Source organism: Lichenostomus cassidix, chromosome 1 (assembly GCF_008360975.1).
Source record: "Lichenostomus cassidix isolate B80296 chromosome 1, HeHo_3.0, whole genome shotgun sequence".
Lineage (NCBI taxonomy): Eukaryota > Metazoa > Chordata > Aves > Passeriformes > Meliphagidae > Lichenostomus > Lichenostomus cassidix.
This window is the reverse complement of record NC_139479.1, coordinates 112,855,943-112,881,342: the sequence shown is the minus strand read 5'-3', so window position 1 is coordinate 112,881,342 and position 25,400 is coordinate 112,855,943. Positions and strand designations below refer to the sequence as shown.

Below are 25,400 nucleotides of genomic sequence, written 5' to 3'. Positions count from 1 at the left end.
ACACTCCAATCACTTAAAAAGAACTGTAAAGGCCTTTTTCCCCTCAAAAACTGTTTAGTGGTTCCAAATAATTAGGGACAGGTCTATTTTTTTATTAAATAATGGAGCAAGGGGCACTGAAAAAGCCTGCAAGTTTGAGATGTGATTTCCACATGCAAGTGAAGGGAGAGAAAGAAGGAATGGACAAAAAACCCCACAAACCCAAACCCCACAATTAGAACTTGAAGAAAAATGCACCAAAGTCTGTTCATGAACATTTGTTTAAATACTGAGAATGCCTGAATTCCAGGTGTCATTATTACAGGCCCATTTTCCAGATACTGCTCTTAAGAGTTAGGGCTTACTTTTGGGGGCAGGAGGGGGGAAAAAAGAAAAAAAAATCTCCTAAGGTTCTATCTGGCAAATAGTTTTCTAATCCTGTTCCTGGTGAAACACAGATGGCCGTTCAGCAGCAATCCAGATGCTCCTGCAGGAAGCTTGGGCTCTCTGTGGAGCCATTTGGAGGGTATCCGTGGGTGCTGCTGGCTTGTAACAATGCAGCATTTCTTCTCTGAGAGATGAGCTGAAAAAGCAGGAATACATTCCTGTATCAACGGGGAATTAACTTCTGACATGGGAAATAAATCCCGTTTACACCTGGAGCACTGGTTGGGTTCACCTATGCGAGAGCAGGATGATACACATGGATTTTGGGATATAACCTTTGGTGTTGCACGCATCCAGCAGCCAAAATGATGCATTAAGAAATGGATGTTAGCCTGATATTTTCTCAATTTGCACAGAATATGGAGCAGAATGCTGCACAAAAGGCATCAGTTTATACTAAATATAATAAGTTACAGTCTATTGAAGAAAGCGATGCTTAAATTTTACAACATGGATAGCTAAAGGCATTTCTTGGAAAACACATGTAGGAAATATGCTCATTTTGCCCTGGATGTTAAAAGACAGAGGGGAGTAAAAGGAGTAAGAAAGCAAAGTAGACAGATAATAGAATTCAGTATCATTGCTTCAATGAGACTTCTAATAAGCATGAAATTGAACATCTGCTTAAGTGCATGTCTGGGTTATAGCATAAAGATAACTCTCATAATTGTACCCTGATATTTCCATGGGAGAGATGTGAGTGGATGATAACCAGCATAATGCAAATATAAATGTTATACTGTGGAAGAAGCTGTACAATGACTTCACCAGTGATTGATGGGAATAAAAAAAGAAAAAAATCAAGCATTCTGCAGTTTACTTTTTTAAAGGAAATCCTTAGAATATATTAAATATTTTGAGGAAATGCTGTCATGAACTGAACACTAAAAATGTGATGTCAAAAAAACTCTTTTCTAGTCCCACAGAGACTTGTGGTGGTGGTTGGTTTCTGAGTTTTTTACATGAAAGAAGCATTCCTTATGCTGCCAGTTTAGTGTCCATGCTGTAAAAAATGTCTTCTAGAACAAAGTAAAGAAATAATAATGGTAACAGAACCAAGTATTGTACTGGGTGATTGTTTTTACAAGCATAAATTAAATAAACTTCCACATTAAATCTTTCAGATGAGACGTTGTGTTAGCTTCTGTTGCTCATGTGGGAAAGACCTGAATTGAAAACAAAAATGTTCTGGCAGAAGGAGTGTTTGTGCCTGGGAGAATGAAATATCAGTGATTTAAAGCAACACTGTAGATAGATTTAAATCATTTTTTTCACCTCAATATGCTGGTTTTGTATTAATCTATAGAGATTACGATGCTTTATAATTTGAATTTCAGGTACTGAGCTTCACATAAACCAAATGAAAAGTTCCTTACCTTTCTGGAACAACTTTGCTTGAAATTCCTTAGACTTTGTGACTACACTGAGTAGATAATGCAAGACTTGGGTCTTTTATTTGTTTTCTCCCAGTAGAATGCTGCTAAAAAGGGCTGTGTCTTTGTAAGACCTCATTGTCATTCTACCATGTATTGCTTTGGGGCAGCTGCTCTATTATAAACCCACATAGTTATGAGGGAGAGACTGCAAATTTATTCTTCTAAGGAAGATGCATTGTTACTGACAGATACAATTAATAACTCTGGCTTTTGAGATGCTTTTTCTTAGGGGTTGGCTTTTTGTGGGGGTTTGGTTGTTTGTGGGTTGTTTGGTTTTTTTTTTGTTCCAATTGAAAGGATGGTTAAGGCATACAAAAATATTGTGCATTTTTCAATGGAGGATATATAAGTTTTATTATGTAGTAGCCCTCAAATTCTCAGAATGCCGTGGATAAATTTAGGAATGACACTTCAGTGAGAAAGTTTCCCTCACGTTAAAAAAATCCAAGTTAATCAAAATTAGTGTTCTGGCCTTGTTCTTAAAAATAGACCATCTTCAACAAACTTTTCTGCTCCTATTTTTAATAAAATTATTCTAATATAGTATTTGATGGTGAGGTAATCATTGGACTTAAAGGGAAAAGCTTCTGTACTGTACAAATTACCTTGCTCTGCTTGGGAAAGTAACATCAGCTAAATAACTCTCCACAGTACACAATAGGAGTGAATATTTCATTCACTGAATGCAAATAGAATTTTAGGTTGTATAGAAAAATAACCTAAAAACTCCATTTACTGCAGATCTTGGTTATTAATATATTGAGATGAATATTCAAAGTGTTGCCAGGTAAAACCTTTTGTTAAAATCACATGCTTACATTTTAAGGAAAAATTGCTTTAAAGACTGAGCTGCCTCATTTTTTGAGAGCAGTAAACTCAACAAATACAGGGTTAGGATCACCTGCACTGAGTTTATTGCAGTGTGGAAATAAACTCAAATATATTTTAATGCCGTTGACATCAGATTGATTTCCTTGGTTCTTCCCTAGATATTTCTGACCATATTATAGATATTTCATCCAAAACCAATTGCTTATCTCCTCGTGGTGGGACTGCCCTCAGGACATGGAACAAAATGTGTTAAATTGTATCCAGAGAGACTCTTCTCATGGTGACCATCCTTCGTAAACTCAGCTTCTGATTTTATGATAGCAGTTAAAGGAGAACCCCAGATGCTCTCTGACCCTCTTAGGTGGCTTATGGGGTTTTAATAGGACAGCTGAGAATTAACTCTCCAGTAATTATCACAGGGACATTATGGAGTCAGAATCATGCAGGGTTAGACCTTAGGTCAGCTCACTATTGCTAATATTTTTCCTTAAGTGTCAGAGAAGTGATAGGAGTAACATTTGGGTGTACTTCAGAGAGAGGGCTGCATCTGTTCTCAGAAAGCTCTTTGTCATCACAGTAACTAGCTCCAAAGGCTCAGTGCTCCCCCAAGCTGAACCCAGCTCTTCCCAGGACTGTGATTTATTTGAGTTTTATCCAGGTTAAATCCAATAATTAGGTATCTATGGTGTGTTGGTCCTGTCTGGGCACCAAGTGGCCGCCAAAGCCAGGCTGTCCCTTCCCTCCTCAGCTGGACAGGGGGATAAAATACCCCAAAAGGGTTGTGGGTCCTGTATAGGAACTGTAAGAGATAACTCACCAGCTGCCGTCGTGGGCAAAACAGGCTTGACTTGGGGAAATGAGTTAATTTATTACCAATCAAAGCAGGGTAAGTTAATGAGACATAAAATCTTATTAACATCTTCCCTCCATTCTTCCCTGCTTTATGGGCTGAGGAGTTAGAAATGCCATGATGAAATCTTGCTCTTCCCTTTGCTGTGTTTGTCAAATTGGTATTTTAGCTTTATAAATGGAAGAATATTCAAGTTTTCTCACAGCTGACTGAAATTCATGTGCAGAAAGGGTGCTCTCTGATGCAGCTGAGCTGGTTTGCTTGAGCTCCACTTCTGTCCTGAAGTTACTGAGATTAGCAGTGTTTAGAAGAGATGTGTGTTACAAATTTATCTCACTACTAGGACAACAGATTTTGGTGTGGCTTTACAAAGCCAATTAAAGGATTTACAAGTCCTTTTTGCATTAAAACTTGTTTTTGTCTTTGCCTTCAGCTAGAAAAGCAGAAGTGAACCATGTTTTGCTGCCCATAGTTCAGGTAATTCTAGATTAGACAGCCATGTAATTTAGTCTCTGTGGTTTATCTTGGAGTGCTCAAATGTCCTGAAACCAGCAGTTTTTCAAGGGAGATATCTCAAACCCATATCAGCCTTGTGGACCAAAAACTTCCTTGTGTTGCTGGGGAAGGAAGGGGAGCAGGGGTAGAAGAAACAACTTCTGGGCCTTTCTGAACCTTCCTTAAGTAAAGCTCTTACTCTGCAGCATATCTGCCTCTAGGGATTTGTATTGTGTGGAATAAACCTGTCCTAAACACCAATATTTACAAAAATCTCCTGATCCGATTTGCAATAAAAAGCATTTTTCCTTCTTAGTCTTTCCCTCCCACTTCAGAGTGCTAGTTGAAGTAAGGTCCAGTAATTCATGTTTAAAATAAATAAAGAATACAATTGGGACTTCAGGAATTCATATTTAAAATAAAGAATACAACTGGGGCTACAGACAGTCTTGACTCTGCTCAGGTAGATCTGGGAGTCTGTAGGCAGACTGAGGACTTTCTGATATGAAGTATGCAAGGAGAATTCAAAATCAGTAAGGCCCTGCTTCCATTTTAGTCCTTTGGAAAATGTCATTGATCTCATCATTACCTAAAAGGCATTAAAATTATTCTACTGAGCAAGAAGCCTCTTAAAATGCACCTTAGCTAACATTTTCTAAAGTATAAGGAATAGGGAATGGCATAGACAAAGCATGGCTAGCCTTGCCCACATTTGGACAAAGTGAATTTTTATCTCTCACTTTTAGTTTATTAGTCTTCAACAACATCACTAAGTGTGTAGAGATTATAATTTTACTCTTCTAAAATGCTTTCAGTTTCCAAAAACTTTTAAAATCTCCTTTAGCCACTGCATAACAACACCACCACCCCCACTTGACTTTTTCCCCCCAGCTAAATTTTTGCAGGTCTTCCCAGGTAGTCTGCTTATTTAAATTCCCAGGCAAAATCTGCAGTCTTGTGTTCATGGATGTGTGGAAAGCATACATTTATCACAATCAAAGGAGAGAGGGGAGGAAGGGAGGATATTGTCGCTTTATTTTTTCTTCACCATTAACCTCTTAAGTCTTTAGTAAATTGGCTGGCCTTTAATCATGTCCTTAACAACCCCTGATGAGCTATTAATTGTATGTGCACTTGATCACTTGCAAAATGCCCCTGTACTGTTTGAACCTTCCTTCTCTCAGATTATAGCAGCAAGGATTTCTCTGGAAATACTTAATTTTTTTACAAGTTTTCATTAGAACTCCAAAGGTCATATTCCCTAGACCAATAGGAAGTTAACTTTTCAATTTAGCCAAGGTAACTTCACCTAATTTAGCACATGGGCTCATAAAGATGACAATTTGTTCCATTTCCTATCTATTCTTTTTGTTTCCCACAAGTTTTTCTTTTCCTTCTGAAAACAGAAATAAATTAAGATAATAGCTGGCAAAGATTTATGGTTTTGTGCTGCTTCTTTGGATGTTCGTGTTCTATTTATGGAAATTTTATTTTATTTTATTACTAACGATTGGAAGAATAACACCTTATTAATTGTATTTGGTTTGCCTAATCTTATGGAGGTGATGGTAATTCCTCAAAGTTCATGTCCATAGAAACCACTGTTTAAAACAGCAGCTTTCTGTCTGCTCAGTTTTGTTTTAAAGGAGGCTCCACTTTTTTTAATTGCCAATTTCATAATGCCCAGAGAAAGAGTTTTGTCAATTTACATTGCCAACTGCTACCTCCATATTTAATTGCTATCTAATATTTAATCAGTTTCTGGTTTTCCTGTTTTTACTTCCTCAAACTGAGCTAAAGTGGGACAAATACAGTTTATTCACTCTTTGGGAAGCTTCTGTACTGCATTTTCAATGCTGTAGAAAATAATGCTTTTTTATTATTTTTATTGTTTTTTTAAATCTTCCACTTTGCTAAATATATTACTTGGCTTTATCTAAAATTGATTAATCCAGAGCTCTTTCAATACAGAAATAGCTACTATGTGTAAAAGGAGGCCTGCCTGGAGTGTTGGTGGAGTTGTTCTATTTTCTAGATTCTCATGGAAAAACCACAAAAGAAGCAATAGGAAATCCATACTACAACATGCTGATTTCCTGAAAGAGAACCAGCAAAGGTTTGATGTGAAAATTCATTTGATCTGCATCAAAAACCTGTCTGGATGAAAAGGATGTACTTTGTATGCCACCGAAAGTAAGTTCCTCGTAGGATGTATTATTGCCTGCTGTGCCCATCAAATTGAATTAACACTCAGTGATCTGGTGAAAAATGGAGCCTGGATCAATTGTTTTGGGGATGGCTGGAGGAAAACTGATGTGCATTCCACCCACCCCCCAGAAAATCAATGAGACGTAGCTGACTGTGCACATGTGTTGTCATCAAAGCAGCTCAAATTCAGATTCATGCTCAGTGTGCAGTGAGGGATCAGCACTTACAGGACAATAACAGCTATTTTTAGCCAAGATTAGCTGTTTGCAGCCCTGCTTCAGCCATGCAAACAGATCACCTGCTGCACATCAAATGTCCTCTCAAAAATTAATAGACAAAGAATTTTTAAAACTTTAGTAATTAGGAGTTTGTGGGAGTGATGTCCTGTGAGTTTGGGCAGGAAGCTTGTTCTCACAAGTACCATTTGTCATACCCCAAGCTCTAAAATAGTCTTGAAACCTCTCAAGAAATGAGGAAGGGGGAAATGAAGCAACAACAGGAGACATAATTGCAAAAAAATACCAAATGCTTAAAAATTGAGTCAGATATCTTTGTACCTTCAGTGAAGCACTGTGTATCAATATTGTTTAGCACTTCAGCTTCAAATGCTAAATGATTGTTTATAAAAACTAGTAAAAAAGGCCCAACCAAACCATCCCACCATCCTTTATATGAGAAATGCTTTCTTCAAAATATCTGCATAAACAAGATATTTGCCATAATTTAGAGAACAGAAAAAAAAAGTATTCCAGAAACAGGGATTCCTCTCAAAATAAATTAGGCTGAGAATTTCCTATTTTTAAAATCTTCCTGTAAGCTACAGAAATGAATATTCTCTGCCTGCATCAAGCAAGTTTTTCTTGTGTGTTTACTTTCCTCATCAAGGTCTTGTACAGAGATGTCATTTTGATATAGATTTGTACAATTAATTTTGAGGCATAAGCATTCAAAAAGTTTTCCGTTAGAGAAGTCTGGGAACTGAAATCACTGGAGCAGACCAAGATATTTTTAAAGGTAAAGGAGTTAGTGCAGCTTGGTTTTGTAGGAGGGATAATCTCTTATTAGCCAATTAAACATATGACTGATATTGAACACTCAAGGTACAAGCTCTCCTTTTTCACTGATGAGGGAAATACTTTATCACCCAATTGATTGTGACTGAATGGATGAGGTTGTGCATTGAGCAACTGGAAAAAGTAGGAAAGATGATTACACCACTTGAACCAGGCTCCATTTGCAAAAATCAATTCTACCACAAGAAAAAAATATTTGTTGCTTTTTATCCTGGTGAAGGATTGATGCTGAATATTGCAGAAAGCACCCAGCCCCTGGCTGGCACTCAGAAAATATGCTACATTTGCTTAAGTTGTTGTGCTATTACAACATTGCATGTAAACAGAAACAAATTATGCACATTAATTTCTTAGAGGTGAGGAATTATAACACGGGGTGATGATTACTCTGCTAATGTGTATTTATTTATTAGACCTGTCAGAACCTACTCACAAGTGATGTCAGCAGGTGAAAATATATTGTGTACCTCAAATCCAAGACTGTTAAACCAGGCAGTAATCTCCTTGTTTAAGGTTGTTTTGGAGTCTACTATAAGAAAATTTTCCTCAGTTATACAACCTTCGGATAGAATTGTGGCCTTGCTTATTGAGATTTCAGTGGTTTTTTGTAGTGTTCCATTCACTATTCTGTATTTTATCTTGCAGTAAATGCAAGGTAACTTAAATATATTTTTGTAATAGTGAAGCGGTAGGGTGTTAAAATATACTTCTGCACGATGTTTGAAAAATCAACTAATTAGGGAAGTCTGAACTCCAGTGCTTTGAAACCACTTGCTACTGACTAAATCAGCACTAAAGTGTAATCAAATCAAAATTTTCAACCCCCTCCATGCTATTAAGTGACCAAACTCTGCAGATAATGCAGAACCCTGCCCTGTGCTTGGCTCATTCACCTCTCAGATAAGCAGAGGAGTAATCACACCTTTTCAGTCTGAATATTTGTTTGATTTGAAGAGAACCAAAAGCTTCCTAGGCAGCAAGCACAGAGTGTATTTCCCTTCCCTTCTGGCTGAACAGCTCAGCAGTACCTTCCTCACAGACAGCTTGAAACAGGAGGGGAGTTTCTGGTGTGTTGAAAGGCAGTGGAAGAGACAGACACATCCTTGGTCTGGCTCACCTTATTCCCTTCAAAACAATTTTGATCCACCTCTAACCTCACCCCTGCACTCAGTAGTCTGGATATCTCTCAGGTGTCCTCCTCCAGATGTTACAGACAGCCTGGGTTTTCCTTCCCTCCTTCCCCAAAAATAAAACCCATCCTGGTTTCCTAAGTAGCAGCAGGAATAACTCTCACCTCTCCCTCCTCTGGAGCTTAGAGCAACAAAGAGAAGAGAGAGAAAACCAAGTGGGATAAAGAGAAAGGCCAGGAATACCTGGGGTGAGAAGATATTGTAGTTCTTGCAGGGAAAAACTGCTAAAACAGTCAACAAATATAATAGTGGTTTTCTACTGTGGGCAAGTTAAATGTATTTAATTTTGAAGCACTTTACAGTCATGTGTGTTTAGTATATTTGAACTGGAAATTGCTATTATACTTGGCCATAATATGAAAGTAAATTCTAACTTTTTAAATCCAGTAAAACAGCTTGAGCTATTAATATTAATATTTATGGACCCCAGCAGAGGCGTGGAAATCTCATTAGGAATGTAAATGTCAGGTAGGACACTTAAAAACCTCATTATGGAGAAGAACCCAAGCACCAAAAGTGACATAAATTGCTGCCCAACCTGAATATTGCAGAAGAGAAATCCTGCAGAGCTCTGTTATGTGGTTTGATTGGAAGGACCATTACTACCACCTTTATCTTGATATAATGAAGATTAAATGTACATTGAGCTAGACTTGTGTTAAACTGAATGACTAAAAAAAAAGTAAGACAGAGAAAGGTAATAAGTCTCTTTAAATATTGAATAAATCTCTTCAGGTAATAAAAACCTTTTGCAGGAGTTTTGTGTACTTATCACAAAATAGTTTATCTGCTAATAGTAATTCTTCAGATTGACATATGGTAAAAAAAATTACACAGATATGTCTATTTCAGATCTGAAATTTAGGTTACTCAGCAAAAATTCATTTCCTAATATAAAGTTAGCTATTAATTTTGTTGGCCTCCATGTTTTTGATTGTCCAATACTGCCCTTGACTCTGTGATGGGGAAGATGGGCTTTACCTAGCAAGAGAATGAACCACTGCCAGGTGAGAGTCACAATGTTGTGTCACTGTGCAGAGAGTTGGGAAAGGACCATCACATATCTTTAAGTGATTCCAAAGCCAAACTGGAAGAAATGAAATTATAGTGTTGGAAGATACACACTCGTGACCTGCTGCTGTAGTGATGAGGCTTGGATGGTTTGGTAGGAGGAAAGATAAAATTAGGAATTCACAGAAAGTATGAGCTCAACACAGATAAAACTGCTTTTGGCTTCCCTGTACCTTTCAGCTGCATCCTTGCTCTGTCTTTCTCTCTTTTCACTCCTTTCTTCATTACCAAGGAATCTTTGGAATACAGTAGGATTGGCACTTTGCTTCGATGTGAATGAAATTGAACTGGACTTCTTGAAGGCAATCAGTTTTGATTATTTTGATTCCTCTTTATTTAAAGAAATTGATAGGGGTGTCCCAACACACCCAGAACTCTGATCCTGTCAGAGGCTGATCCCAATATGGGGCTATATTTACTCCACTATATCAAGGTTAGCCACAAGGTGATTAGGAAGAATCTAACCCAGTTCAAGATTTCTGCCTAACGGAGGTGTAAATATCCACAAAGCATCCTTGTACCTTCAGCAGCTGGGCTGTTCTGTACAATCAATGGCATACATTTAATTTCTTTGTTTTTAAGTCAGTGACAGAAAATCTGTCAAAACAATGCATAGTTAGTATGTTTGGTGGGGGAGTTTCTGGGGGTTTTTGTGTTTGTTTCTTTCCTCGTGTGTGTGTGTGTGGTTTTATTTTTTGGGGATTTTTTAGGAAAGAACGCAGAACCAACAGGAGATAGAAGTAATGAAGGTACTGGTTGAGTTTGTTATACCCATAAAGCATAAATTAGTTGGGATTTAGCTTTAAATCTCCATTGGATTTGCTCATTCACTGCTGTCCATATAAAACCATCAGATTGTTTAGCACAATTAGGCTTGATTGTTTAAACAGTCTGGATTGAAATAGCATTAATTAGCTATGTCATGCTATTATTCATTGTCCATAAACTTGCTGTTACCATTCAGATCATGCTTGGATTTACTGGCAGAGCAGAACCTGGAAAAACATAGCAGACAGAGACTTTATAGAGCTGTTTTATTTTTTGCTTATTCAGTTTTCTGAGGGAAGTCATATTGCAATGTTAGGAAAAGGTCTTTAAAATGGAGAGAGAGATGGAGATGTGGCTTAGTTTTGTCTATTTTTGTTAATATGTAGCTTCACAATGAGGAAGCCTTTCTATTTGTCCTTGTTTAATAGTCCATATTAAAATTTCGAAATGGACTTTCTGGGTGCACAGAGTTGGTCTTTGCCTTTGACAAACATCCCAGTCCAGCAATTTGCAGCCACAAGATTTACTTTCCTTCTCACAGATGTTTTGCTTTGCTTTGGTTTTATTTTCTCTTTTTCTTTCTAGCACTTATAATGAGCACGTATACTCAGGCAACAAAAAAATATCTAAAACTAAGGTTTAAGTAGTTTATTTAAAGCAATACACAGTCAAATAGAGGAGCAAGTGCACCATACTTCAAGTTTAGAAAAAACAAAGCTGAACAAAAACTCCAGCATTTATGTTTATTTACACAAAAAAGCGCCTGATTGTGTATGGTGCTTATATATGATTTTTTTTATTATTATTATTTAAAGAAAAGGTAATTTTCAAGTTGTAAAACCCAGGCATTATCAGCTCCCTACCCTCATTTAACGGCAATATCTCTTTGTGCTGGGATGGAGCACCAGCTCGTTCCTTTGGTGTGAGCAATTACTGTCATAAGCCATAAATCTGCCTCATGAAGTGACAGTTTAAGCTCAGGATTCTTAATGCTGGCTCTCTTAGAATAATGGTTGCTTAACATAACACTTGGAGCATTACCCATGTGGATCAAAAAGAGGGTTTTGAGTGAAAAAAATTTTTCTGTCTTCCAGATGAGTCTTTGGCATTATGCTGTATATAAACTGCAGTTATTTCACTCAGTACTGAAAGTTCTACTGAGCTGATATCAGAACTTCATTTAAAGACACCAAGAAGAGAGAAAGGAAGGAATGTCTGTAGTTTAAAGACTGTCTTCTCGTCTCTCACAACGTTTTTATATAAAAAAACCCCAAACATCCAACAGTGGAGAGGCATAGTGGCAAACAGTTAATTCCTCCTTTAACAAATGAACCTTCTGCATTTGTTGGGAAAGCTTTCTTAGGTTGATATATATTTAAAGAATACATTAATTTTTAATGACATTCACTAGTATTTAACTGGGGTGTGTGGGGGGGTAGAAATTGAAAGGACCCCAATCAAAAAGCAGGCATGGTTGAGAAACTTCATCAGTCCTCATGCAGATGATGCAGTGAGGGCAGATGAAATGTTTGCTGCTCTCTATTTTTGGTCAGGACCCTGGGACATGGTGATTTGTATATATCCATCATTATTGAGTCCTGTGCAAATTTCCATCTGACTGGATGTCACAGTCCTCAAATTCTAGTCCCAGTTTGTTTTCTGACTTTCTGATAAGCTTGGAAACCTTTGCTGTCCTTCCCTAATCACAAAGGAGAAATATTGGCCTCTTGAGTAGCTGGGAGAATTAATGCCTGATGATTTCACGATTAATGTAATCTTTATGCAGCAATTTCCACTGTTGTCCAATATCCAGGATGAATCTCTTCACAGCAGCCATGAAATATTTTAGAGAAATTGTAAGTTAGTGGAGAACATGAGATACACATCTAATCGGAACTTTCTGAATGTAAATCATATTCATGCAATGCAGGCAGGTTTTATTGCTAGGAGAAGTCAATAACACTAACGAGGAAAAATTCATTCTGTTGAACTTGGAGTACTTGTAATGTGCCCAATTTTTGCTGGGTGCTCTTAGGCTGCCTTTTTAATTTAGATTTCCAGACACATCTAAACCACATCCTGGATGCAAACCCTACCACAGCTATATGTAATTTTAAATCAGAAAAATCCCTCACAACCATAAAGGGCTACATGGATATCTTTTTATAATTTCCTTTCAATACTATTGACATCCAAGCAAGTCTCAGCAAATGTGGTTTAGTCAATAATTCCTACTGGCATTACTGGTATGATTTAGAAGAGAGAGAGTGAGTCACCTACCAGACATAATAACTGTTTTAGGAAGGATGCTATTTGTCACACTGGGCTTTGCCTGCCTGCATGGCAGGAGGGGAGAAGACAGCTTGCCTGACTTTGGGATTTTTTATTTTTCCCCTTTCTCTGACTTTTCTAAAGTGAGTTCAACCGAAGGCAGGGGAAATACTCCACATATCCTTCACTCATGTAACCTTTCACAAATGCCTATTTATTTTCTGTACCTAAGATTGCTTTTCATTCAAGATTCCCAGAAATTACTGCAAAATCCCTAGAATTTGAGTTTATTTTTAAGGGAAAACCTCCAGCCTTTCAAAATCCTTCAAAGCCTGTAATTAGTACCTGAATAACATGAAGCAAACATCTCAGAAGGAGAATTTTGAAAATCTGGATCAGGACAAGACTCAAAAATTGTAAGCTTGTGTTAAGGCTGATAGCAAGAATGTGTTATTTCCTCCTCTCCTCAGTAATTCCTGCTGGTTTGGTATGGATTAGCTTCTCCAGGCTGGCATCTAAATCCACAGCTTCATCTCACTGAGAATTAATTTTTTTATATCTCTAGAATAATTTTAAATTGTAATTCTGAACTCTGCCCTCGAAGTTTTTTCTCCCGTTTGTGCTTTTATATTCCAAATCAACAACAAAGAAACCACCACAACCTCTTGCTTTGGTGAATCATCTTTTATCACCTTGATGCTGGAAGATAGGATGGGATGAGATAAACAATGGATGAGCTGCCACATTTTCTACAGCTGAACATCAGTAAGATGGAGAATTTCCTGCCTCAAGGTCTCAGCCTTTGCTAAAAAAGAAATTTCCTTTAAAGTCACAGAAGAGTGAGAGCAGTATAAACAGTGAGGCTGCCAATTCATTGCTCTAGACTTCTGTCAGGAGTCTGAGTGAGCTCGGTACTTGATTTTGACGTGCATGTTTATTTTACACCACAAGGTTTGCTTTTTCCAATCATACTTCTCCTCAGGGTTTATTTAGTTTTGCCAATACTAACAAAACTATTTGTGTGGTACCTGCTGAAATATTATTGAAGACATCTAGCAAGTCATTCTACACCCTCTTCTTAACATATTTTTAACTCCACTACATAAACACTTAACTTACTGCCTTCCAAATCCCAAGCCACTTCAGCATTCTCTGATTATGTATTTGCTGGATGTCACTTGTTCAATTTTGTTTTCTCAACATTATTAGTGCAAAATGCTCAGAACATAATAGTGGTGTTTCATGTACTGCAGTCAGCCTGCACTTGTCTGGGCCTTTCATCCCGCTTGCTCTGCTTTTGTTTGTCAAAATATCGGTTGAAGGCAGTCGTTTGCTAAACATCTCATTTGGTGATTGTTTTTTGGGGTGGGTGTGTGAGTGGATTGGTAATTGGCCACTAACTTTATCACATTTGAGGAGTCCTGAGCTGGACAAGCAGAATACTGTTTCAGTTTGATAAAGGAGAAGGACTAGCTCAGTGCTTCACAATTAAGAGCTTCTTTGCATGCTCTTTCTGCTTTAAAGAGCACTAAATTTACCAGATCTGCAAAGCAGTGCCATTTTGAGCTTAGTATTCTTACCAGTTTGTACTCTCTCTGCTTTATTTTCTGCTGGCTATCACTGATCAGAGCTGAAAATTCCTATAGACCCTTGAGTGCCTCAGCACATGTTTTTTCTGCCATGACTGTTGTTATGCATTGTGTTTTCCAGGGACAGATTTCACATGGGATTGGTGAATCATTGTTTTCTGCCAAATTTCATGAGTGTCTGGCAAAGTGACAGTATTAATTGAAAAAACCTGCTGGTGGTTCAAGCCTGTTTATGTAAATAGGGGCACTTTTTGTTTCTAGCCATTTATTCCAGTCATTTCATGGTGGGATTTTAGTTCCTGGCCATTTGAAAGCTCTCATTCTGAGTGTCAGGTAAACCTTGCTTCAGGAGGAATATTATTGCCATTCCAGCTGAAAACATTAACCTGAAACAGATCAGCTCAGGTTATCCCTCTTCTCAAAAAGTCTCCTTTTCATTTTTTGATTTGGGAAGAATCTCGGAGAAAGGAGAGTAGGTAAATTTTCCTTTGGGGTGAAATATTCCCATGAAATTGAAATGGGTGAAGAAATACATAATTTTTCATCACCAGTCTTAAAACAGGGATTTCCAAATCTTTGTATTTGCATTGCTGGATCATCTGCTGAGAGGACAGCAACAGGACTATAAAACATCTTAGGCTTAAGTGATTTATACCAAATTTTAGGTGAAATTCACTTGAGTGAGTGGAAATGGAGTCCAACTTTAAGCTGATAAACAGAATTCTGTCCTGTTTTGTTGGGTTTTTTTGTATTGGATAAAATACTGAAATTCATGTTTGAAAACATCAGAAGGCCATCCCTTGTGAGGAGCCCTGATCTTCCCACAAGAATATTTAATTGACACCCTATGTAAATACTGTTATATCTCCTTTGCTGCAAGGGTGAATTCTCATCTGATCCCAAATCTGATATGATGTGCAGCTCCAATGTGATTCTTCCTCCTCTGCAGTTCCAGGGAGAAGGAATCACAGCTGGGATGAGCCCAGAACCTCATCATTTACCTGTTTTGGCTCTGATAACCTTCAGGCCCTGATGCTTGGACTCTGCTCTCCAGCTGTGTAGACTTTCTTGCAGTGAGCTGAGAAGGCAACATTTAAATCCAAGCAACCTGGTCAGAATATTTTCATATTTACCATTGGAAAGCTATTCCTAGGTCAGAGCAGGCTTCTAATTTAAAGTAGCCCTGCTGGTTTCAATGGGACATGGAAAACACTGAAATCCTGCATCAATCCAGATATCAACCAGAAGGTTCCAGCCAGGACTCAGGATAATTCGGCCATGTATTTATGTGGTCGTGGTTTGGGTTTTTTTTCTTTTCTCTTGCCAATACCTGAGCTGGATGTCTTCAGTTTATCAGTGTAAGGACACATTTGCTGCATGCTGCTGACTGTGGTGTAGACATAGCTTGTGTCTCACTTTGCAGGGGAAATATTCAAGTTTTCCTGGTATAAACAGGGTAAAATCTAATGGCTGCATCTACTTTTCTTTATTATCATCATCATTTTGCTGCTGCTCTTCAGCATCTAGCCATCAACACCTCTGTGAAAAATGTGTTCTGACAAACATCTCATTGTATTGCAAGTACACATAAGATTTTGGAGTGTTTCTTTTTTGTTTTGTTTTGATTTTTTCCATGCCTGCAAGATTTTTTTTCTGTAAGTGACATTACTCACTGCTTTGTATCTTTGCATTTTTCTGATTTTACTAATTGGCCCTTGCTTTAGAAGTAAAATAATCTGCACAGATTTGTTTTGGATATAAATAGTGGGGGTTTCTGGTAAAAAAAAGCTACTGTTTGTGAACTCACGTGCTCAAAAGGAAAGAAACAGAGCTGGTATGTTGGCAATTTTATTTGATGGAAATAAATGTGGATATGAATTTTACTAAGAAAAAAGGAAGACCACAAGACTGGACTTATTTGTATGAAATCTCTCTGTGTGGATAAATTTTCAAAAACTAATGAAAATTTGATTCATTTTAATTAAGCTGCAACTTGGCAACTGGAAGGGAAAAAAAAATGGTTTGGACTAAATTGATTAAAAATGTAGAGCTATTATGGAATTTTCCCTGACTTTAAACCTCTTGATATATTTGAGTAAAGTCATTATGTGCCACATTCACAATTTATACCAGCTGACTTTAAGGGTACTTCATTAGTGTAATGCCAGTGAGAATTTTCCACTTACTGAAAACCTAATGAATGCAGAAGATTTAACAACCTTTGAAACCCCATTAATCTAAGACACGAAGAATCAAAAATAACAATGAAATTTTCACTTATAATGCAATTGATCATGTTAGTGATACACATAGGCTAGGATCCCTTTATAGTTTTTTCATATCTTAGAAACAGTTAAGGAAGAAAATATATATGTAAATATAAATATAAAATTTATATGTAAAATTTATATGTAATGTTAGTAACCATTACTTATTGCACACCTACAAAAATTCATCCTAAAAACAACAGAAAATTTATTTAAAAGGCAGTCTAGTTCTTCAATACCTCAGACCTTCAGATGAGTTTTGCATGAGCTTGAATAAAATTTTGCTTTCTAGAGGCAGGGTGTCTTTTTAATGCAATGCTTGTAGTAAGTTGTTTTTCTGTAAAATGTGAATGCACTCAGAGTTTTTGTCTTACTGCTTCTGGCAATGGATTGTTTGTTCTTGGGAGCAGTTGAAACACTTCTCAAACTTAAGTTCTTAAGCTAGAAGATTCCTTTTCACTTTTCTAGATAAATGATCTGATTCTGGTCTCAATCTTTCAATGCTGCTGCTTTGGTTTTTATGCCATCCAAAGTAATGACTTGGCTCAGTGGGAAACTGAAGACCTAAAGTTGAAATAATTAGCACTAGTTGAACATTATTTGGATATCAGTAATATTTCAATATTTTTAATCTTTAAATCAAATTAATTAAATTATATTAAGAGCCACAATGACTGCAGGAGTAGGAGTAGTCCTGTTATATTGTGGGTCTGCATCCAACCTTAATGCCAAGTTTGCACTTACTTCCTTTCTGCAGCTTTTTTAGCAATCAGACTGAGTTAAGATGGTTGAATAAAGCCACAAATGTCAGTAAGTAATGATAGCTCACCATCATTTCTAAAAAAATCCAAATATTGCCAAAAAGGAAAGGCATGTGCTGTGGACACAGAAATCACAGAAATTCATGTACTCTTCTAAAAGCCTCCAAAGTTTCTGTGCTGCTCTCACACTGCAGCTCCATGAATATGCAATCGAGTTTTTCATTAACATAAATCTTTATGTATTGTGATGTCAAATGAGTGAAGGTTTCAGCACAAAAAAATTCAGCATTTTGGAAGGAGAGTGATTTTAAAAGGGATGACAGAGATGGGAATCTCAGCCTCTAGTCTATGCTCCATTAATCTTAGGCAGTAAAATAATATAAATATAGTGACAGGGAGAACCAAATTTGGATTTCTGTTCCATGAAGGAATACTGGGAGGTTTCCATTGTTTTCTGTCATAAGCTAGGCTAAAATGTTGATATTTTTTAGTCTTAATTGTGTTTGTAGAATATTCTATGGGTTTCCAATTTGTAACATTATCCCATATATATATATATATATATACATATATATAGACACACACACACACAAACACACACACACTTCTAAAAAAAATTAGACATTTAGGGAGTGATTCAGCTGTCAAATCACACTGATCTGACATCTCTTTAGCAGCATTCAGGTGCTGCTCTGGAAGTGTGGAGATCCTCAACCCTGTGTGCAGTGCCAATATACATCTTAAACACCTTGGGAGGATCTAAAATAGCATTAAATGCATATCTTAAGTCAGCTGGATACCATTGTTGTAATCATATGCATAGCACACTTATCATTTTATTGCTTTGCTTTTTTATCTTGTGGAAAGAATAAATTTTCAAGTTGTAAAATTAATTCCGTGAAGAACTTAATGAAGTAGAGCATTTAATTATTTAACTCAGTTGCTTTCATTTAGTTTGGAACAGAAAATTTCTTAATTTTTAGTAGCTCTTTGTAGTGCCTTGGATAATTCCAGTGGCAGACAGGATACCAAGTTAGGTAGATTAAATTGCTGGGAACATTAATACAAGCAGCACTTCAAAAAATTAAATTCAGACTCAATAAATTGAGGGAAACTCATGCTTAACTCTTTTCAGATATAATTTTTAGTGCTCTAGAAATGATACTCTGCACTGAGCAGGTAAGACACACAGATGCTTAGCTTCAAACAGGCAGGAAAATTAGGATGCTTGTAAAAACAACTAACACCAAAATGAAAATTAGAAAAATAATTCAAATGCAGTGTGTGAAAAGGATCTAGTAGAGCTCTGGTCCTACAAAGAAGTGAGCGCAATAAACCATGAGTAAACCCAAGGAGGAAGAAAATCAAGAACTGGTTCTGTCCTATGAGGAAGAGAAAAGTTGACAGGAGAAGGTGAGACAGCACAGGCCGAGTCAGCAGTTACCAGTCATGAATTAAGGTATTTTTCTTTACATTTTGGGCACTAGTTTCCCCAGTTTTTATAGTTCAAGCATTAAAATCAGAATGTAGTAAACGCAGAGCAGGTAAATGTATGCATATATATACTGACTGTATTTTGTCTTTCACATGGAGAACACAACTTGGAGAACACATTGTGATGGTATCTTTGTTGAGCATTTCTGACTAGCTGAGGCAGAGAAAGCCAATTAATTTAACATGCAAATAGAGGTTCTCATGAATCAGCCCAGTGTCCTGTTTGTCAGTGTGGGAGAAATACAGTATGGGAGACATAGGAAATCAATGCAACAGGGACATCTTAAACACTCTGAGATTCTAAAGGTCAGACCTGGCTGGGTTTTCTGCATTTACTTCAGCTACAGTCCTCCCTGATGAGGTTGTCTTTAAAAAGGACAAAATTCCTTAAACTCATAAGATTTTTATTTTGCATCGCTGCAGGCCATGGCAGCTCAATAAATAACTTTTTTCAGAAAGAAATGATGCAACTATTATTGCAAAGAGAAATCTCAGTATGGGCAATGGAGTTTAGAAAGGAAAATCATGCTGTGCTGGAAGAGAGAGTGTAAGAAACGTGATGTTAGCTTCCAGTTCACATTTGAGACTTGTTTGATGATGGAAAATCACAGAAACATTGGCTGGAAGGGACCAGTGAATGTCCAACCATATGCTCAGTGCAGGACTGTCACCAATGGGCAGATCAGCTCGGCTGTGGCTTTGTCTAGCTGAGCCTCAAAAATACTTGAGGAGGTTCCAACACCTTTTTGGACAGAAAAATGAGGAAAAAAGTTTGTCTGTAAATCAAGCTCAAGCCAGGTGATGAGCAGCTCCTCATGAGCCATTTCCTTGTGCAGAGCTGAGAGAACACAGAAAGTTAAAAGGGATGATTTGTTTATTCAGTTTAATTTTCACAGATATGCAGATCCATATTCTGCTGCTGAAGAGATGCATTATTTTTGACACAACCCTGCCTCTTCACTGGGTGATTTATTCACAGCAGTAAAAGGCACTGTCAATAAGCCATGTGTACCATTTGGATGAGTAGGGGAAATTCTGGTAGAGAGTAATCATTTATGCACTAAAATGCTATTTTTCAAAAGAAGTTATTTTCCTACATGGCTACGGGCTGCACAGAGTAGATGTCAATATATAGGAGAAAAAAATGACCATTTCCTTAACAAATGTGACAATATTTGTATCTTTCATCCAGACAACAGACCTGAAAGAGTGGAGTACAGCAGAGTGTGTTCCACATTACCGGCACTGTTGGATCCCTTTCCTCTTTTGCAGTTATCTGGGTGGGTGAACACGTGCTGAGAGTGCAGCACTGAGATTTTAGTGATTGATGCTGCTGGAAAAAAGCAAAATGTGTCGGTTTTTTCCACACCTGGTGCAAAATAGATGCAGCATGAGTGAAATAGATGCAGCATGAGTGCCTCTCCAGGAATTTGGGGGTTTCTTGAGGACTTTAAAAATGTGGTTGTGGGGGATAGAATTGGAACGTGGATGCTGCAATGTCACATAGCAAATATTTTTTCAATCATGTTTTTGCTTCTTTCTTTTGGCCTGAGTTTTGGTTTCTACTTGCTACTTCTGAATGCTGTAGAATTTTGCTGCAGAACAAGCAAGTTAATTTAAATGGTAGTTAATAGTATTCCTATATAGTTGACTACAGGTTTTAAGAGCTACATGGATGCTAATTACTAATTTCACCTACTCCTTCTTGTAAGATATATGCAGTAAAAAGGTGAAGCAAAGTGTTTCCATGAGAGTAAAGCAGAGTTGTTGAAGCAAATTGATAAATTTCGGGTTTCCTGCTCTGTGCACTTTGTCTTGCTTTACTTTGGTAAACTTGGAAAAATACTTATCGAGCTATGGATCCTGATGGTCATTAGAACAGAGGCTGTCGAATTTCCATAGGATTAGGATGATACACAGAGAAAAAAGCCACCAAATTGTCATTAGGGAATTCAAATGCAGAGCCTGGGGTTTCTGTGCTATCATGCTACCAGGCAAACCGTAGTAATATTCAGCAGCATGCACCCTAACCGGTCTTGCTAAGTTCTGGATAAAACAATTATCATAAAGATATTTGTGAGTTTTCTCACATTTCTAAGTTTGCCAATGCTCTCAAGACAGTTGTAGGAGGCCAGGAGATTACTGTGTTATTCATCCTATTAACAGTAATAAATGCCATAATCAAAACCAACAAAAATCCCTCATGTCCATGGAGGACAGAAAATACTAATTTTTCTTTCTTTAGCATTCCTGTAATATTTGTGAGTATCACAAGACATATAAAAGTGGGAATGCTCTGCATTCTCTTGCCCTGTATGTCAAACCATCCTCAGCCTAGAGATGGAAACTGTGATTTTTTACAGCAGTGCTTTCAATCATTCAAGTCATAAGTGTACTTTGGAAATCCATTTTCAGTATTTTTGGAGTTTGCTGTTTACAGTTCAAGTTATCCTTTGGTGCTTATGAAAAGAAAGGAAATTATGTAAATGTGAGGGTATTCCCACATGTTTGACTGCTTTCTGAGTGAAATAATATTTTAAAAAATCTGTTTTATTCAATTAAAGCTGGTGTCATTTTTACAGAATTGCTACTTTATCTAGACTAATCTGAAAGTTGTAATCTATCGCTGAAGTTATATTCCCAAGTTGCTCCCTATTTGTCTTTGTTAATAGGGTTTTATAAAGGTGAGTACTTAGAGCTGAGCTCTGTGTTTGCTTCAGGTTGGCCTAAAAGTCTCACACGAAAGGAACTGGATCTTCTCGTGTTTTTTGGGAAAAAGGAATGCATGCTTTTGCTTCATCTGGTTGCACTTAAGTTCATTAAGCTGAAAAAGAAATCTGTCAAAGAGAGTCATGTGTAGCTTTGTTTGTTTATTTGTCTTTTTCCCAAAAATGCCTGCAGCAGGAGTTTGTGTTCATCTGCAACTCTCTCAAAACTGGGTTTTCTCTTCTAAAGTGTGCAGAAGTTGTGTTTTTTCTTACTGGCTTTTAGTTCTTAAGATTTTCGCAACCTTCTCTCTGTTTGAATAGCTGCATAGCAAAGCAGAAAGTCAGCCCTTTATAGTATGTAATCAAGCTTTTTATATTCTGGGCATTTTTCATTAGTATAGGAAAAAAATTGCTTCTTTTATGTGATGTTTTGACAGTAAATACAGTGAATACATTTCTTTCATTATCCCAGGTAGATTTTTGAGAAAACAACAATTTAAACAGAGATTTGCCTTTCTTTGCAAAGGATGTGGATGTTGCATAACAGAAAATTAGAGGTGATCTCCAACTCAAGGAACACAACAAAAATCACTTTTTGATTGCACAGCCACGCAGAAGTCTGTGTGTGACAATTTCTGACAATCAGTGCAGATCAAGCACTGTGCACCACACTGAGCCTGGAATCAGCATTCACCACGCAGCCCTCAGGAGAGAAATAGGTGGTGCTGGTGGGGATGGAAACTGATGTGGATGAAAACTCTGAAAAAGTAGAAAAATAGATCCCCTGACGACCGAATCACACCTGGTGTTAAAGCCTAGGCTCTCATTAAGTAATGATTATTGCCTGCTGTGTATAAAAATAGCCAACACAAATAGCAGAGCTTAGCAGTGCTAATTTAATAGTTGACTATGCTTGTGGGTGTTCAGTGGAGCAGAGAGGATAATCTGGCTGGAGTGGTATATTGAGTGATTTTAGTCCCTCTTTTCTACTGCTGGAATAACCACAAACAGATCAAAATTTCCTGGAGTTCATACCTTCAAATATCTTTTATTAACAGCTTTTTTCCAGATCCAATTGACGGAGCTGATTGATCATGAGTATTCTGAATTCAAGCTGCCATGTGTACATGTGGTTAATCAGATAACTCACATTTTAGCATTTTTGTTGACTGGCTGGATAAATTCATTACAGCTTTCAAGGAGCTGAACCCAGCCCTATGTGAAAGGAAGCAAAGGTACAAACCCACATGTATCTAAAGTATGATATTTACCAAAATACATTGGCATTATTTATCTTCAGATTAGGCTGAAAAGAGTCTTCACTGTGTGCATCAACTACAGACTAGAATGGGACCTGCAACTTTGTACTTCATGAAAACCTGTATTTTGCTATTACAGATGTACATATCTGTAAAAATTCTAGTGGGTAATGTGTATGCTCTGTTTCCTTCACCTTTTAAAGGGAAATAAGACTCATCCACTGGCTTTTCAATGTTGGAAGGAAATGCCATGCTGGAAAGGCATAGAAGATTTAAATATTGTATCTTTAAAACACGAAATGGTAACCAGCTGATGCCACCAAATATGTCATAGTTTGGGACTTTACAGATCACTCTAATGCACTCATGGGATTTATGTATGGTTTGTATCACAGAGGAGCAAGACTAATTTTTATATTTATTTTTTGTCAGTGCTTGGGCCAATAGGGATGCCTGGGAGGTGTTATCCAATGTACCTCAATTGTATTTACTTGGTTATAATTACTGCTGAATTTTATCTCTCATAGCTGCTACTTCAAAACTCATCAGATTCTTTGATTCTATAGGTTATCCCATGCTCATGCTTTCATTTGTGGCTGCTGGAAGAAAATAAAAATGAAATAAGAAGTGAAAATAATCTTGGAACATAGCTGGTATTAATGGTCTCATTTCATGTTTTTCCAAATCTTTCTACATCTGGAAGTTGCTGGTCATTTTTCTTACAAAAAACCAGGAGTCAAATTAGCAATAATTCGGAAATAATAAATGAAAATGATGCTTGAAAGAACAAACTGTCAGAGTTTAAATACTTATTTAGAGTATGGAAACACTCTGAAATGAGGCTAAATACCTTTTTCTGGGAGCTTTTTTTTTTTTTAATCAATACCATTTACTTATGCTTTTCTCCATTTGTTTTCCCTTCCTCCTTTTAAAGAGAAAAAAAGAAATTGCAAAAGAGCAGATGCATTTGCTGATCCAGTTTACTGAGGAGGTAACTGTGAGCCCAGCAGGAAAGAGGAGAGGATTCTTCTATTTGTTCAAAATTCTTCATGCAGTCTTTCTCCCAAATCTACAAAACCACAGCTCTACACCTTTAACATGAGGTAGCAGAAGAAAGAGCACCATCAAATGAGTAAGTAGGACAAAAATTGAATTTTTATACCCAGAGGTGCTAAGCATTTTCATCACTTGGTGATTCACTGACAAGCACCTGCATTCCACACTATCTAATCCCAGGCTGCTTTTATTTGCATGTCAAAACTTGAACATAAAATTTATTTCGCTGCAGAAATAAAAATTCACACCAAAATAGGTCCTCAGTTCCACTTATGGCAAGTGTGTCTTTAAAACACATCTAATCAGGACCTTCATTGCTTGGAGATTTAGTACTTCAAATTTATCTTGGGAATTTAGGCAATTTATATGGTTTTCAAAATATGGATAAAAAGGCATGGACACAGCTGATTTTGCTGTAACAGAAATGAAGGAATCTTCAGAATTTTGTTCTGTATCAAAGGTACAAGTATTTATTTCACATAAATAACAATACTCTGAGTTAATTAATAACAGTCAGAATTACTGTATGGTCTAAAATATCCCCAGAGGTGTAGGAAAGCTCCAGTTTCAGTGAGCTCAGTTATGTGCATGCATCATCTTTTATTTTCCAATGTCCTCCAGTCTGTAGCTCCCAGCTGGTCTCCTTCAGCCAAAGCTGTTGGGAACTTGAGCAGTGAACTGACAAATGCTCTCCCCACTCCTATCCACCTCAACAAATGATTAAAACCTGTTTTATTCAGCAAAGCTTGCTCTCTCCTTTACCCCTAGGAGGAGCCTGTTTTCTAGGGATGGGTGTTGGATGATATCACTTATTTCCTGGTTTTGGAGAGACATTTACTTTATTTAAGCAGTTTAAATTGTTTAATGTTTCCTTTGGAGCAGAAACACATCTAGGGCTAGCTAGGTGCCTCTTTAGGTGAGTTCTGCAGAGGCAGATATTTGATACAACTGGTCCTGACTGCATTCTTTCCCCCCTCACTCTTCTCCTTTCCTTTTCTTCTATACACTCCTGGAATGTCCTCTACTTCACAGGTACTAAATAACTTTACTTACCAAAGTCTCAGCTTTTATTTGACACTTCTGATTCACATTTGCTGTGTTTATGAAAGAACAAACCTGTCTGATTTTCTGAACCTCACCTGTAGGCTTTATAAAGATTTCACTTCTATCTTCAAATCTGTTGAAGCAGTGAATTTATCCAGCAAAAATTGTATGTTATTAATGAACTCCTTCTTCTTCTTCAGGAAGATAACATCAAGGTTAAAGACACATCTTTAAAACTAAATTACAAGTATCAGGAGGAAGACAGAATGATCCAGCCTTTCAGCTTGCTGTGCCACAGGTAAAATTTGATATATGACAAATATTGAAGCCAGAGATGACACACAGTTCACTGAGGAAGATTTAAACACTGTAGGATGATGTATACACAACTGACTCTTTTCTGGAACCTCAGGGGTGATTTATGAACTTTGTGATCTCTAAAACAAGAAACCAGAATGTTTAATGGAAAGCTCTTCTCTAAATGAGTGACAAATGGGATCAGCCAGACAGGTCCCTTGTCACCACAGGTATGGCCTTGATTGAACTTTTGCTCTAGTGGACATTTTAAAAAATCCCCAACCCCTTCATTATTCTCTTAGAGTG

The 25,400-nt window shown here is 37.2% G+C and overlaps 1 long non-coding RNA gene across 1 annotated transcript in view; it reads left to right on the top strand.

Annotated features, from left to right (window-relative positions):
- The window catches only part of LOC146445593 (uncharacterized), a 74,623-nt gene extending 49,528 nt beyond the window's left edge, over positions 1-25,095 (top strand). The window contains exons 2-3 of the long non-coding RNA XR_014852675.1: positions 23,632-23,829; positions 24,998-25,095. This is a non-coding gene — a long non-coding RNA (uncharacterized LOC146445593). The remainder of the gene's footprint in view (positions 1-23,631; positions 23,830-24,997) is intronic.
- The last annotated feature ends 305 nt before the right edge of the window (positions 25,096-25,400 follow it).